Source organism: Sminthopsis crassicaudata, chromosome 4, assembly GCF_048593235.1.
Source record: "Sminthopsis crassicaudata isolate SCR6 chromosome 4, ASM4859323v1, whole genome shotgun sequence".
In the NCBI taxonomy this organism is placed as follows: domain Eukaryota; kingdom Metazoa; phylum Chordata; class Mammalia; order Dasyuromorphia; family Dasyuridae; genus Sminthopsis; species Sminthopsis crassicaudata.
In genome coordinates, this window is record NC_133620.1 from 460,680,274 (window position 1) to 460,695,273 (window position 15,000).

The 15,000-nt window shown below is 41.6% G+C and overlaps 1 protein-coding gene across 5 annotated transcripts in view; it reads right to left on the reverse strand.

Moving 5' to 3' along the window:
- The window catches only part of AUTS2 (activator of transcription and developmental regulator AUTS2), a 1,090,636-nt gene that overhangs the window by 937,230 nt on the left and 138,406 nt on the right, over positions 1–15,000 (reverse strand). The gene's annotated exons all lie outside the window — the stretch shown is intronic.

A 15,000-nucleotide genomic window follows, 5' to 3' on the forward strand; every position in this document is an offset into this window, starting at 1 on the left:
AAGGAAGGGAGTCCTTTCCTTCAAAGGGCTTATGTTGTTCAGAAGAAGCTTACTTTCTATTAGAAACCACAATGTAAGGAAACAAATAGCTAAAACAGAAAAACTAGAACTCTAATACTATAATTATCAAAAGAGGGAGGGGGAAGAAAAGCGTTTACCTGTACTTCTTCACATAATAGCAAGCACTTACATAGGGATTTAAGATTTGCAAAGCGTTTTGCATATGTTAATTTCTAAAATCCTTATAACAGGATCTTTCTGTGTTCCCAGCCCCTAGTACAATGCCTGGCACATAACTGGTGCTTAGCAAATATTTATTGATTGACTGGTAGCTGAAGGCACCTGCCTTTGTTATCCTCACTTTACAGAAAACTGAGGCACACCAATGGTAGGGGACTTGCCCAGGGCCAGGCAGCAAGTTTCTGAATCAGGGTTCAACTCCAAATCCTCCCATCTATCCCCCACACCATCTGGATGCCTTGCCATAACTTATGCTTATTAAAAAAGGGAATTCAGAAAATATCCATGAACACAAGGTTTCCCAAGGGTTTAAGTTAAAAACTGTCTATGCACATATTTTGAAAATAAAAAGTTTAAAATTAAAAAAAAAAATGATCCATAGTATTTTGTGTGAAACAGATTCTCCAATTCTGGCATGAGGTGAGTGTGTGAGTGTGTGTGTGTGTGTGTGTGTGTGTGTGTGTGTGTGTGTGTGTATAAGGCTACCTGGTCCTTTGCAAGATCTCATATCAAGATCAAGACAAACACAAGTTATCAAAGATAAAGATCCCAGTTACTCCACATAGGGTATATTATTAATGAGGATGATGGAAAAGGCCGGAAATACTGGCCTCCATGCTCTGCGCAAACTTGCTGATGCAAAATCTCAGGGCCGGGGTAAGGTCATCTTCACAGCTGGTACGGCCTAAGAAACATCTGGCTGACTAATGAAATCTTAACCACGGTGCTTCTCATCCGTCCCATCCCAAGGGCCTTGTGCTCCCCTCCAGAAAACCAGCTCAAGCCCTTCCAGGAAGGTCCTACCGGCTCATCCTCTTATTTTTATTTAGGTTCTCCCATCACTTACAAGGCAATTGCTCCTACACAAACTGGGACATCACTTATGGTGCGGGGGTTCTCTATTTACTTATTTATCTCTTTAATTGTTATATAATTGAAGGTGCTTCCGTCATATCTCCAAAACTAAGTTACAAGCTCTTTGAGGGATGGAAAAATGCTTTACACCCATGCCCTAATCTGACCATGAAGGAGAGCCAAATGGGAGACAGTATGGAGCCACGCCATAAATGGCTATTCCTCATGCTCTTGTTTTCAAGAAAGGATGATCAGTGAATGTCTATGGGATGAATACACTGCCCAGATCCCAGTGGATTACTAAACCATGGGATAGAGAGAGCTTTGAACCAGACCAGGCAGAGGCCTGAGCTAAGAACGCCCTGAATTTAAAAATCAATTTTAAAAACTCTAACAGTGCTTGCCAAGAAGTTAAGCAACAATAATATACAGAAGCAAAAGCTGGGAACCAAGTGAATATGGTTAACTTGGGCACCTCGAATGTAACTGAATATTCCGTATTTCATCCCTGGCTAGGAATCTTTCGTTTCTCTTTCTCTACTCTGTATCAAGGAATTTTCATCTATTTATTCCATCCATACCCCCACTGGCCCCAACCTTAATAGTCTGAAGAATCCTATGGCCTACATTTTGTTTTTTGTTTATTTTAAAATTCATAATTGAAGGAAATAATAAATTTTACTTAGTGTTTGATGAAAATAAAAGATTATTTTCCCAAATCTCTTTTCTAAGCTGTAACTTAGAAAATCCCCTTCCCAGATACCAACTTCATCACTGTTTTACTTCTAGATTCGGTGTCTTCCACATCCCTTGCCTTCAACAAGACCACGGCTTGTTTAGCCTCTTATCCAGACTTCATTAGCCTTAGCAACATTTTGAGTTTTGCTTTGGGCCCACATGAATAACAAGAAGTGGGTAGAAGTTCGTTGGTTTTAAAAAGGCCGGTGTTTATCGGCTATGTCCTTGACACTGGGAAGACAACAGATTTCACCATTGTGGATATTCAACCAATGACTTTCAGTAATTCTAAGTGAGGAAGCTCTAACCACTGATTATCTTTCCCCTTTCTTTCTGGTCCTCACAGAATGATCCTTGACCTAATAGCTTTTGGAATTCTTTTCTGGAGAACAGTCATTTTCTCCTCAAAGTAATTCATTTTCTCTTCAAAATAATCAGCTACCTGCTTTTCAGAAAGTGTCTAAAATATGATTTTTTTTAAAAAAAAAAAAGTTTTAAGTAGAAAGTTATCTCTTCCTGTCTGGCATTTCTGTACTTTCCAAAATCTCGATGCCGATAAAAATACTCCTCCTCCACTTTGGATCCTCATCCTTGTCCCATTCAAGTTTTTTAAAGAGGATTTTAAGTTTTGCTAATAAAACCTAACTTGGTAGGAAAAGCATTAGATTTGTAATCAGGAAACCCCCACCTCTGTTGCTAATTGGGGGGGGTTGAGCTCCGGTTTCTTTTCCTATAAAATCAGTCCCTTTATTAATTTATAAATTTATATTTTTAATAAATAAATAAATCCATTCATTCATTGAGATTAAACTACCAAGTCCCTTTCAGTTCTGCTTCTATGATTTAAAAGACCCGAATTGCTTATATTTTCTATGGAACAAACCATAGTATTTCTGAGCAATATTTCCCACCTATGACATTATGTGCTGAAGAACACATAGCTAACCAAGTTTCAATGGTCACTGACACGGCAAGAAACAGACCGCCAGATTCCGGGGCATCAGCAGAAAAATCCACATCACCTGGCCCCTCTATTCCCTGATGGGGAGCCCCAGAGAGACTCTCCCCTGGTTACAAACAACCAACAAGTTCAGTCTAATTAACTGTGGCTGAGTGAACAGGACATCTCCAGGGTATGCAGGAGGCAAAGAGGGAAAAACCCAACAGTTATAGATTCTGAGAGTCGCTGACAATCCTCTCCCGGGTGCAAGATTCTAATCTAGATGCAGAAGAGCTACATGTCAAGAGCCCAGAACGCTACCTTCTGCATATTTAAAAATCTAAGATGGATTCCCAGCCTGGCGAGAATAGTAACAGCAGCTCCCGGTTCTTTAGCACTTTTAAGGTTGATAAGGGGGAGGGAAGGAAAGTGGCCCAGTGGGTACAGCTTAAAAGTTGGAGTCCAGTAAACCTGGGTTCAAATCCAACCTCAGAAACTTACTCATTGTATGAGCCTAGGAAAGTCACTTAAACTCTCTAGATCTCATTTTCCTCATCAGGAAACTAGGAATAACAACCATCTACCTTGTTGTATCTTGCAAAGGAATTAAATGATTGACTATGGTCAAATAAAGAGTTTGAGGTAAGGTTTGTTAAGAGAAACAAACATAAGCAGAAAAATAATGGTCGCGCAGCTAGAATTTATCAAGGAATAGAATTAGAAGTCATTTGACCACAAATCCAAAATTCTTTTCACCATATCACACTTCCTCCTGGGCAGACTCTGCCCAAAGAGCTTCCCAAAACCCATTCAATATGATATGAATTAAACAGAATATCTGAGGACTAATTAATTAAGTTTGAGATTGTGTGATGGAGCAGAAAGAATAATGAATCCGGAGTCAAAAGATTGGGTGTAAGTCTTATCGTTCAATGTTCATGAACACACCACTTCACCTTCTCTCTGAACTTCAGAATTCTAGCTCTAGGACTACTAGATCATGAGCCCAATATTCTGATTTATAAATAAGAAGATTGAGCTTCAAACCAAATTTCCCGAAGTCAAACAGGTGTCAGCTCCCATCAGAGGATGGTTACAAAGCCAGGTATGAGTTGTTTGGGGGAGCTTTCGATGTTATATTTCTCCTGCTATTTTGTGTATCACGTTTCTACTCTCTTATTTGACTATTCAAATCAATGAGTTTATTAAGCACCTACTGGGTGCCAGCCTCTGGGCTATGTACTTAGATAAAGACAAAATTGAGGGTGTTTTTTTTTTTAAACTGTTCCTCTTCCAGTTTTACAACTGTAATACTGCTCTCAGTTCTTTGCTTTTCCTTTGTCAACATAATCAGTTTCTGAATCTTGCACCCAGTCAGCAGCTCAGCCTAGAACTTCTATTACCTACATTCTGCACACCTCCTCCAGTCCATCCTCCACACAGATACCCAAGGGATTTCCCTTACGCATACAATTGACCCTGTAACACCCCCCCATACACACACACACACACACACACACAACCACACACACACACACACATTTGGTGAACTCCAATAATTCCAGGATCAAATGCGACTTCCTCTGTTTAGCTTTTAAAGTTTTGTGCTTATTGTTGCAGCCTCTCCCCCTCATCACCGACATTCTGGGATCCCACTAGACAGGTCTTCTTCCTGTTCTTCTCACGCCCTATTTCATCTCCCGGCTCCATCACTTCTCACTGGCTGTTCTTCTAGACTCGCTCCTTGCCTCCGACTCCGTGACTCTTTCTCTTCCCTCAAAACACAATCTAATCCCTTCAACTGCTAGAACCCTTCCTCCTCCCATATCTTACACCAATTGGTGTTGATTCTCTCTATTTTCTTCTATGTGACTGCTGTCTTCCCCCATTTAATATGGAGGCTGCTTGAGAGAAAGGATTGTAGCCCCTCAGAGTGAGGGACATAAAATAAATGTTCAATGATTGACTAATGGATCTGGCAACAATCTTATTCAACAAGTTAGAATCTCGTCCCTCCTCTACTTGCACCAGTCCCTTTCATGGAACCAGGGCCTTTCACGGAATCAGGGCCTTTATGGAATCCCTACTTCCTTGAAGATTCAGTTCAAGTATCAGCTGCTACAACAAAGCCTTTCCTGATCCTCCCCAAATACAAATACCTTCTGCTAGTGCCCCCAAACTACGTTTATAAATGTGTTTATCTCTCTACTTATCTACGCATCTTCCCCCATTCCCCAGAATAAATGATTCACTGGCCATTTCATTTCTGTTCTTCTGCACACATAGCAGGTACTTGTTGCTTTACTTTGGGATGGGTAAATGAGCCGATTATGTCTTTTTTTTTTTTTTAAGCAATGGCTGGTCTAGCCAACAGAACCATTTCCTGTCGCCCAGGGAGGTCACCTCCCTCCAGGCCAGTGAGCAGGACAGGACATTATGGCTTTTCCCAGCAAGTGAGCACCATTTGGCTCCATTCACATTCCAAGGGACCGCTTCACCTCTCAAAGGCTGGACGTCTTTCTTCAAGGGGCCACCGGTGAAACAGCCCAGGTTTGCTTTCTGAAAAGCAGATCCATCCCTTTCCTCGGGTGCTCCTTTCCTGATGAGACACCATTAAAAGAAGAACTAGTCGGTTTTCACTAGCATTGAATGATGTCATTAAGTCCTTCTAAGTATACAACTGGCAAGAGAGGGAAGCCATTATGGACAACAAGTGATGAGGGAGTCAGCCTGGCCCAGAGTGGCCCAGAGCTCAGGGGATCTGTGGAAATGTTGCTAAAATGGCAGGTGGGATGATTAATCCATAGACTTGTCGTGCAAACAGATGTGGCAGACTAGGGTCCCGGCAGGAGAGAGAGATCATGGCCGTCTACATCTGTGTGAGGAAATCGAGCAGCCCACAGGAGTGAGATCAGCTTTCAAACCCTGAATCCAACAGGGCCCCCAGACTCATGGTGTTGGTAAAGCAAAAATAGCACTGGAGTTGCAATCAGAGAGGCCCATGTGACAGTCAATCCATCCATCAACACGCATCTATTAAACACCTACTGTGTACTGCTTTTGTCTTTGCAGACATGCAACAGTCCCTGACCTCAAGGAGGTAACACTACACAGGGAGACAAGGTCTCTTGAGTTCCAGAGGATTATCCAGGAGAAAACACCTAGCGGGTATGCAACCGAAACTGAATACAGCTCTTACTGGGTCCAACAGTCTATCTCCTATTGCTGCCTAAATGAAGGAAACTCCTCAGGACAATAAGTTACAGAGAGACTTGCTAATCTGACTGGGTACTGGGTGTTTCCACACCAGAGCTGCAGATATAAGCCAAACCACATGTCTGGATTCTTTCCCTACTCCAGCCCAAAAAAACAAAGAAGGGGAAAAGAAGCAAAAAAATGAGTTTGGAAAGGAAAAACAACAGCGTGAATGTCAAGGAAGGCGCCCCTGATACACAGGCCAACTGAGAGGACCTTTCTCCTCCTACATGAAGCCCCCAGAGTAGTTACCCTAAGACAAAGCACTCTCTGTAGGTACTTACACATCAACTCAAAACAAAAGCTCCCAAGCCCCCACCAATGTGTTCTCTCTCACTCATCTCTTTACACATATTCTTCTGACAGTCACACGCAAAAACACAGAGCCCCCCCCCCAGCCAGAACCAGATTTCCCTGTGTTTTCCTAACAGTCTCTATCTGCTTTCAGCCTTGGTTTATGGCCCGCCCTCATGTCTTCAGGGTAATCAAGTTTCCTTTCTATTGGGGGAAAAAGGGGAGGCAGAACCACACACATTGTCTCCTCATCCCCTCCCCACCCACTGGTCTGCTCCATTAGTTTTGGCAATAAGAGAAAGGAGGCAAAGGAAAGCGAAATTCAGGTCCATCACAACCCCAGAACAATTAGGTCCATTTCCAGCTGTAAAATCCCGCCAAATGCTCTTTTCAGCTAAATGCAGGCCCGAGCACTTCCCCAGCCATTAGCTCCAGGAAGAACACGGCTAATTTCAGCAGATTTATAAAGGAAACCTGCCCTGGTGCCCGTTACATAAGTCCCCGCCTCTGCCCCCTGCTTCCTGGACGACACTCAATCCCTGGGATCCAGCCCCCAGAGCAAGGGAAGAAACGCAGGTGAGATGCTCTCGAGGGTACCTTCCTCACGACAACTATTTGTGATGCTATCTCCCACCTCATTACAAATGGAATAATATAACACGATTTGCGCTCCCTGTTCGAGTCTGACATATTTAATAGATTATTCAATATTGGTTTATCCAGCAATGTCAGGATGACAGCAGCACTTAATGTTAATCAGGGGTTATGCGAACGCATCCATTTTAAGCTTCACGCTGCTCAATGAAATTATCCCAGTTTCAAGACACCATCAATATGTTTTGATCTCTGTGTCAATCGAGTGGGCTTGTTTGTTAATTTCCTCCGCCATGTTCTGCGTTCTGGCAAGAAGAGAGAACAACAGCAGAAAAGTCACCCTCTTTCAGAAGGGTCTGAGTGACAATGGGGGCCAGGGCCCCGGGGGAGCTCCCAAACAATGGAGCATCCGGGCCTCCCATCACCCCCAATTCCTCAGGCTTCCTCTTCTAAGAGCCGAAGAGATTTGGAGCCAGAAGATCGACATTCAAATCCTGCCTCTGATACCAATAATCCAACACTGAGTAAGTCATTCAACATAAAATCAGGTGGCCTAGCAAAAAGTCAAGGAGAAATGGGGGCAGGGAGAGCACTAAATCATGCAAAGGATTCTTGCAGGCAGCAGAGCGACTTAAGAAAACCACATGTTAATATTATCTACTTTTACTGTATTTTAATTTATTTTGTTAAATATTTCTCAACCACATTTTAATCTGGTTTGGGGCCATACAACAAAAGGATGTGTGTGGACCTCATACTTAAGAAAACCACATATTAATATTATCTACTTTTTACTGTATTCTTATTAATTTGTTAAATATTTCTCGATTATATTTTGATCTGCATTGTGGACATACAAAAGGATTCTTGTGGGTCTCATACTTAATTAAGGAAAACCAGGTAGATAGATATTATCTATAGATATTATCTATCTTTTATCTTTTTTATCTTTTATCGGGTTTTTAAATTTTTTATTAAATGTTTCCCAGTTACAAAATCTGGGTTGGGTGGCATCTGGAGTTTTTGAGGGCCTGTATGGCTCTGGACTTGCTTATCTACCTCCAAATCCTTCCTGATAAACAGGACAAGTTGTGGAGAAAATGCAGACAGATGGAGTCCTGTGGTCTGGTCCTGTCTTGGCCACCGATCTGCTGGGTGACCTTGCTGAAAAGCCGTTTCCCCTTCTGGACCTTCTATTTCCTCCTCTATAATACAAGAGGGTTAGACCAGGTGATCCATGAGAACGATCTCCCTACCAGTTCTACTGGTGTTCTCTAGCTAGCTCTACTAGACTTAAGAGTTGGACTTCCTATAATGTAAACAGGGATACAGTTAAGGACAAATTCCTGTCAAGACACCACAAAAATAAGGCTCAGTCCATTTAGCCCAAAGAAGGAAAGAGGCACTGGGAGGAACGTTTCTGTCCTGGAACTTGGGAACTGGAAGAATGAAGAATTTGGCGGCACTCACTGGGAGTCTTGGTCTAGTCTCAATCTCTTGACCAAGAAAATGTTTTCTATCAATCGATGGGCCAGGTCCCTTAATGAAAGCGGCAGAGTTGGGTCAGGTAGCCTCCCTCCCTTCCATCTTTATATGTACAATTCCACAAGCCAAGGGGCCACGTGCTCCATTTCTGACAAGCTCCCTCACCCTCTCCCCTGGGTAGAAGATCACGTTTTCAGGATGGCAACAACAACTGATGTTGTATCATCTCTTAAAATCTACAGGGCACAATCTTGAGGCTCAGAGCAACCCTCCTGGACAAAGGAGGAAACAGAAGCTTAAAGAGTTTATTGTACCATCAGGAACAATCAAAGGTAGCATTTGAACCCAGAGGTAATTCAGAAGCAGGATTCTTGTTCCATGTCTAATACCCAATTCATTCCACCATTCTTCCTCTCTGATTATAGTGGGATAGGCTAAAAAAAAAATGCACGTTGCTAAGAAATTATCCCTGAGAGAGAATCAGATCCGTTTAGTCGGGAGCTTATTCGTCATGATTTGATCAAGCAGAGATCCAACTAGACTCCTAGATCATGCAGTGAGACAATCCCACGCCGCAAATATGCCCGACGTCATTATCCCAGAAGAAAGCGGATCAAAGGTCTGATGTTGGAAGGGACTTGGGGAGCACAATTTGTGCCCGGGCCCTTTGAGGCTCCAAGTCCAGCACTGGATCCACTGCACACCAGCTTGTTGGACTTTTACGTCTTGGGACATAAAGGGGGTGTGTCTGTTCTTCTGCTACAACTTCTGACCATCAGAAGACTGGATTTTTAGCTAGAATGGATCCAATCACATCATCCAAGCCAAAAATTCCTGCCCTCCACAGAATAAAGCAAATAAAAAGGACTGCACAGGAAATCAATGCTATTAAAATATAAATTGATAGAATAGGAAATAAGGAAATCAAATTGTCACTTTTCGCAGATGACATGATGGTATACTTAGAGAACCCCAAAGACTCTGCTAAAAAGCTACTAGAAATAATTCAGAATTTTAGCAAAGTCGCAGGATACAAAATAAATCCACATAAATCCTCAGGATTTTTATACATTACCAACACAATCCAACAGCAAGAGATACAAAAAGAAATTCCATTCAAAATAACGGCCGATAGTATAAAATATTTGGGAATATATCTACCAAAGGAGAGTCAGGAATTATATGAGCAAAATTACAAAACACTTGCCACAAAAATAAAGTCAGATTTAAATAATTGGAAAGACATTCAGTGCTCTTGGATAGGCCGAGCGAATATAATAAAGATGACAATACTCCCTAAACTAATCTATTTATTTAGTGCTATACCAATCAGACTCCCAAGAAACTATTTTAATGACCTAGAAAAAATAACAACAAAATTCATATGGAAGAATAAAAGGTCGAGAATTGCAAGGGAACTAATGAAAAAAAAGTCAGAGGAAGGTGGTCTAAGTATACCTGATTTAAAGCTATATTATATAGCAGCAGTCACCAAAACCATTTGGTATTGGCTAAGAAATAGACTAGTTGATCAGTGGCATAGGTTAGGTTCACAGGGCAAGATAGTGAATAAAAATAGCAATCTAATCTTTGACAAACCCAAAGATCCCAAATTTTGGGATAAGAATTCATTATTTGACAAAAACTGCTGGGAAAACTGGAAATTAGTATGGCAGAAACTAGGCATGGACCCACATTTAACACCACATACTAAGATTAGATCAAAATGGGTCCAAGATTTAGGCATAAAGAGCGAAATCATAAATAAATTGGAGGAACATGGGATGGTTTACCTCTCAGACTTGTGGAGGAGGAAGGAGTTTGTGTCCAAAGGAGAACTAAAGACCATTATTGTTCACAAAATAGAAAATTTTGATTACACCAAATTAAAAAGTTTCTGCACAAACAAAACCAATGCAAACAAGATTAGAAGGGAAGTAACAAATTGGGAAAACATTTTTACAGTTAAAGGTTCTGATAAAGGCCTCATCTCCAAAATATACAGAGAATTGACATTAAGTTATAAGAAATCAAGCCATTCTCCAATTGATAAATGGTCAAAGGATATGAACAGACAATTTTCAGATGATGAAATTAAAACTATTTCCACTCATATGAAAGAGTGTTCCAAATCACTACTGATCAGAGAAATGCAAATTAAGACAACTCTGAGGTATCATTACACACCTGTCAGATTGGCTAAGATGGCAGGAACAAATAACGATGAATGTTGGAGGGGCTGTGGGAACACTGGGACACTGATGCATTGTTGGTGGAGTTGTGAAAGAATCCAACCATTCTGGAGAGCAATCTGGAATTATGCCCAAAATGTTATCAAAATGTGCATACCCTTTGACCCAGCAGTGCTAATACTGGGCTAATACCCCAAGGAACTACTAAAGAAGGGAAAGGGACCTGTATGTGCCAAAATGTTTGTGGCAGCCCTTTTCATAGTGGCTAGAAGCTGGAAGATGAATGGATGTCCATCAATTGGAGAATGGTTGGGTAAACTATGGTATATGAACGTTATGGAATATTATTGTTCTATAAGAAATGACCAACAGGAGGAATACAGAGAGGCTTGGAGAGACTTACATCAACTGATGCTGAGTGAAACGAGCAGAACCAGAAGATCATTATACACTTCAACAATGATACTGTACGAGGATGTATGCTGATGGAAGTGGATTTCTTCAACATAGAGAAGAGCTAATCCAATTCCAATTGATTAATGATGGACAGAATCAGCTACATCCAGAAAAGGAACACTGGGAAATGAATGTAAACTGTTATTTTTACCTTCTGAATCCAATTCTTCCTGTGCAACAAAAAATTCGGTTCTACACACATATATTGTATCTAGAATATACTGTAATATATTTAACATATATAAGACTGCTTGCCATCTGGGGGAGGGGGTTGGGGGAGGAAGGGAAAAAAATCTGAATAGAAGTAAGGGCAAGGGATAATGTTGTAAAAAATTACCCATGCATATGTACTGTCAAAAAATGTTATAATTATAAAATAAAATTTAAAAAATATATAAATTGAAATTTGCCATTGCTGTTCAATCCCATTCAATTCTTTGTGACCCCATTTGGGGTTTTCTTGGCAAAGACACACTTATTGGCATTTGCTTCCCCAGATCATTTAACAAATGGGGAAACTGAGGCAGACAGGGTGAAGTGACTTCTTCAAGGTCACAGAGCTACTAGTGTCTGAGACCAAATTTGAACTCAATTCTGCTTGACTCAAGGTCCAAACTCCCTCTCTGTTACCCCCAGTTTAGTTACCCTGAAAATAAAATTTTATAAATGTGTGTATGTATCATATGATGCATGATAACATCATATATAAGTAATATAATAGATGATGGCTGGCTCAGGTACCCCCAACTCCTAACAGAGGGCTTGGCACACAGTAAGTGCTTAATAAATACTTATTAGTCAATTGAATCTAACTGATCATAAAAGTAACTCTCTTTCACCATAATGGAATTTGCACTGACCAAATTTACACTATCTCCTACCCATCCTAGAATTTCTTGTACCCTTCTTGACATATGCCCTCATTCCCCCACCCCATTAACTTTTTGTATTTACAAATCCCTTGCAAGGGAGGTATCTGTCACCCAGCTTGAGCCAAGGAACCTCCGAGCCCCAAGCACCTCGGAGAGCCATTTTGGGAAGGTCCCCTCCTCCCTCCCCATCGCTGTCACCATGGGGACCCCCCAACCTCCGCCTCTCTGCTCTGGCAAAGCTGTCGGCTTCCCGAATCCCAGCTGGGCCTAGGGCACTCGTCCCAGCGAGGGGGGCCCTCATTGCATCATTACACAAATCACTTTCCTGACACTTCAGGCCACTTCAGGAAATTATTGACCAGTCGGGCCTAGCTTGGGCCCCTCTCCGGGCTCCACAGCTGCCTCTAGGAGGAGAGGGGGCAAGGGGGGAGGCCCTGAATTGGCAATGCATGGGAGTAGGGATCTGACCTTCTGCTCCTCCAGGAGGAAGCAGATTGCTCCATTCTTTGTAGGCCTTGGTGAGTGCTTGTTGGGTGAATGATTAGCTGGACCATGGGCGACAATCACTTAACCACTTTTTCCCAGTCACTGGCTTTAAACAAGGGAAGAGGTATAAAATCACCTTAGCTCAGGCCTTCTGGCTTGTTTTTATTAAGAGGATTAAAATTAATAGCTGGCCTAGTAGAATGCCTTAAGGCTCAGAAAGTACTTTACAAACATCATTTCCATGGATCCTCCCAACAATCCTGGCCCACAGGGTGCTATTACCATCCGGTTTTTTTGGTTTTTTTTACAGATGAAGAAACTGAGTCTGGGAGAACAGATTAGGCCGAAGTCCCATAATGAAAAGCGTGTCCAAATTAGTATTTAAATTCCAGTCTCTAGGATCCCAAAGCTAATCCCCTGCCCACGCCTCCACTTGGAAGTGCAGCTAATGAACCGTTCCCAGAACGGGTATTTCCTCAGGAAGGCTCCCTATCAAGAGGGCTGTCCTCGCACTAGCAGCCTCAACAGGAGCCTCACTGCCTCCTTTCACCAACTGTATGGTGAGCACCTTATGGTTGGGGATAGGGGAGGCACAGAATGCTATGCAAAAGAGTGAATTGTATTTATTCCATTATACACAGTGAGTTCAAAAGGAACCAGGACCTTCCAACCAAACCCATCCTACGACCAGTCTCTACATATGGCAGCTGAGAAAGAACACAAGTGAAAGTTGACCTTTCTTAGCAAATCCACACAATAAAGCAATAAGCTGCTGTTAAAAACAGAAAAATAAGCAAATCTCAAAAGTAATCCAATGCAGTAAGTAGCCTAGTGATCAAAAGGCTCATGGACACAAAGAGGGAAATAATTCTGAATTTAACATGGACAGCTGAAGAAAAATAAAGTGAATTGCAAACAAGTTTGGCAGAAAATAGATTCAGACCTGCACCTTATACCACGTGCCGCAATGAGTACCAAAAAAGCATGTGGCCTGAATAAAAAAGCTGTAAGGGGGAAAGCCTAAGAAAGAGAGAGAAAAAGACAGAGTCAGACACACACACACACACACACACACACACAGAGAAAGAGAGAGAGAGAGAGAGAGAGAGAGAGAGAGAGAGAGAGAGAGAGAGAGAGAGAGAGAGAACAAAAGGAGTTTCTTTCATAATTATGGCCACGAAAATAATTCTTCACAAACCAGGAGATATGTCAAAGTGATTATAAAAAAGATAACCGAAATAATTTCATCTCTTTTAAAAAGTCATTTGGAAGAACAAGCAGAATAGAATCTTAAAGAAAATAATGAAGGGAAAATGGAGATAAAAGGAGACCTAGCATTACCAGATCTTGAACTATATTTGGAAGCTTCACCCTAAATATTTTTAAATTGCCTTATTATGAAATGCCTTGTAAGTACAAGGTAGCATGACAACTATTTTTAAGTTTCTCCTCTACAGTCATTCACTTAAAGGTGTGAAAAAAAACCTGTGTTTTCCTTCACACTCCCAGATTTCCTTCTGAAAATCTAGCAGTTTCCCATTTCTGGTCTTTATGATGGAACGGGAAAACAAGCCTGCCCGGTGTGGCAGAAACCTATTCCTTCCTTGAGACCCTTAGGGACTGTCTCAGGGTCCAGAACCATTTTGTACCTGGATGGGAGACAGGCCAGACTGCCTCTCAGGACAGTGCTAGAAATGATCATTTTCTTTATGTGCAGAGGGATCATCTCTCGATGGCTTCAGCCTTGAGCTTCACTTCAATAAGCAGACCGTCACTTCAGGTTACAGATCATTCTGACAAGGCCTCCCTATATTATTATGAGTAATGAATAGACTAAAAGTTTTTCCAATGGATGTTTTTTGGGTAAGTAAATGCCTATTTGGGCAGCTGGGTAGTGCAGTGGATAGAGGACCCTAAGTCAGGAGGACCTGAGTTCAAATCTGGTTTTAGACTCTTAAACACTTCCCATCTGTGTGACCCTGGATAAGTCACTTAAACTCAATTGCCTCAGCAAAAAAAAAAAAAAAAAAAAAAAGGAAAGAAAAAAAAAAAGCCTATTATTAGTAGTCATCCTTTAGGAGAGCCAATGGCGGCAAAGCAGATAGGTAGCAAATTTCCAAGCGGACACCTCATGGCCACGTGTCCCTGGCAAATCTCTGAATCTCTGTAAATCAGAAAAACCTAGGTACCAGCCCCCCTCACAATGGGCGCTCTGAGCAATTCCTGAGTCTGAGGTGCTGATCTAGTTGTGCAGAGAAAAGGTTTCTCAGCAGGAGTTCCAAACATCCTGAGATCACAGGTCTAGATGAGGAACTAACAATACAAATCATCATAATCATCTTTTGGAAAATAGCATTATGCAAAGTGAATGGCTTCTCACCCAGCCTTGAATCCGTAAAAGCCCTAGGTTAACAGTTCAGAAAATGGGAGAATTCTCCTAATTCACTCTGCTGGCAATTATCTCCATTCCAACCATATTGAACCATTTTTTCTCCCAAATCTTGTCCTGCTTTCTCTCACTTGGAATCATTGGTCTAAGCTGCCTCCCCCAACAATCTGAGCCCAGAATGAACTCTTGTCTATACTGCTGACA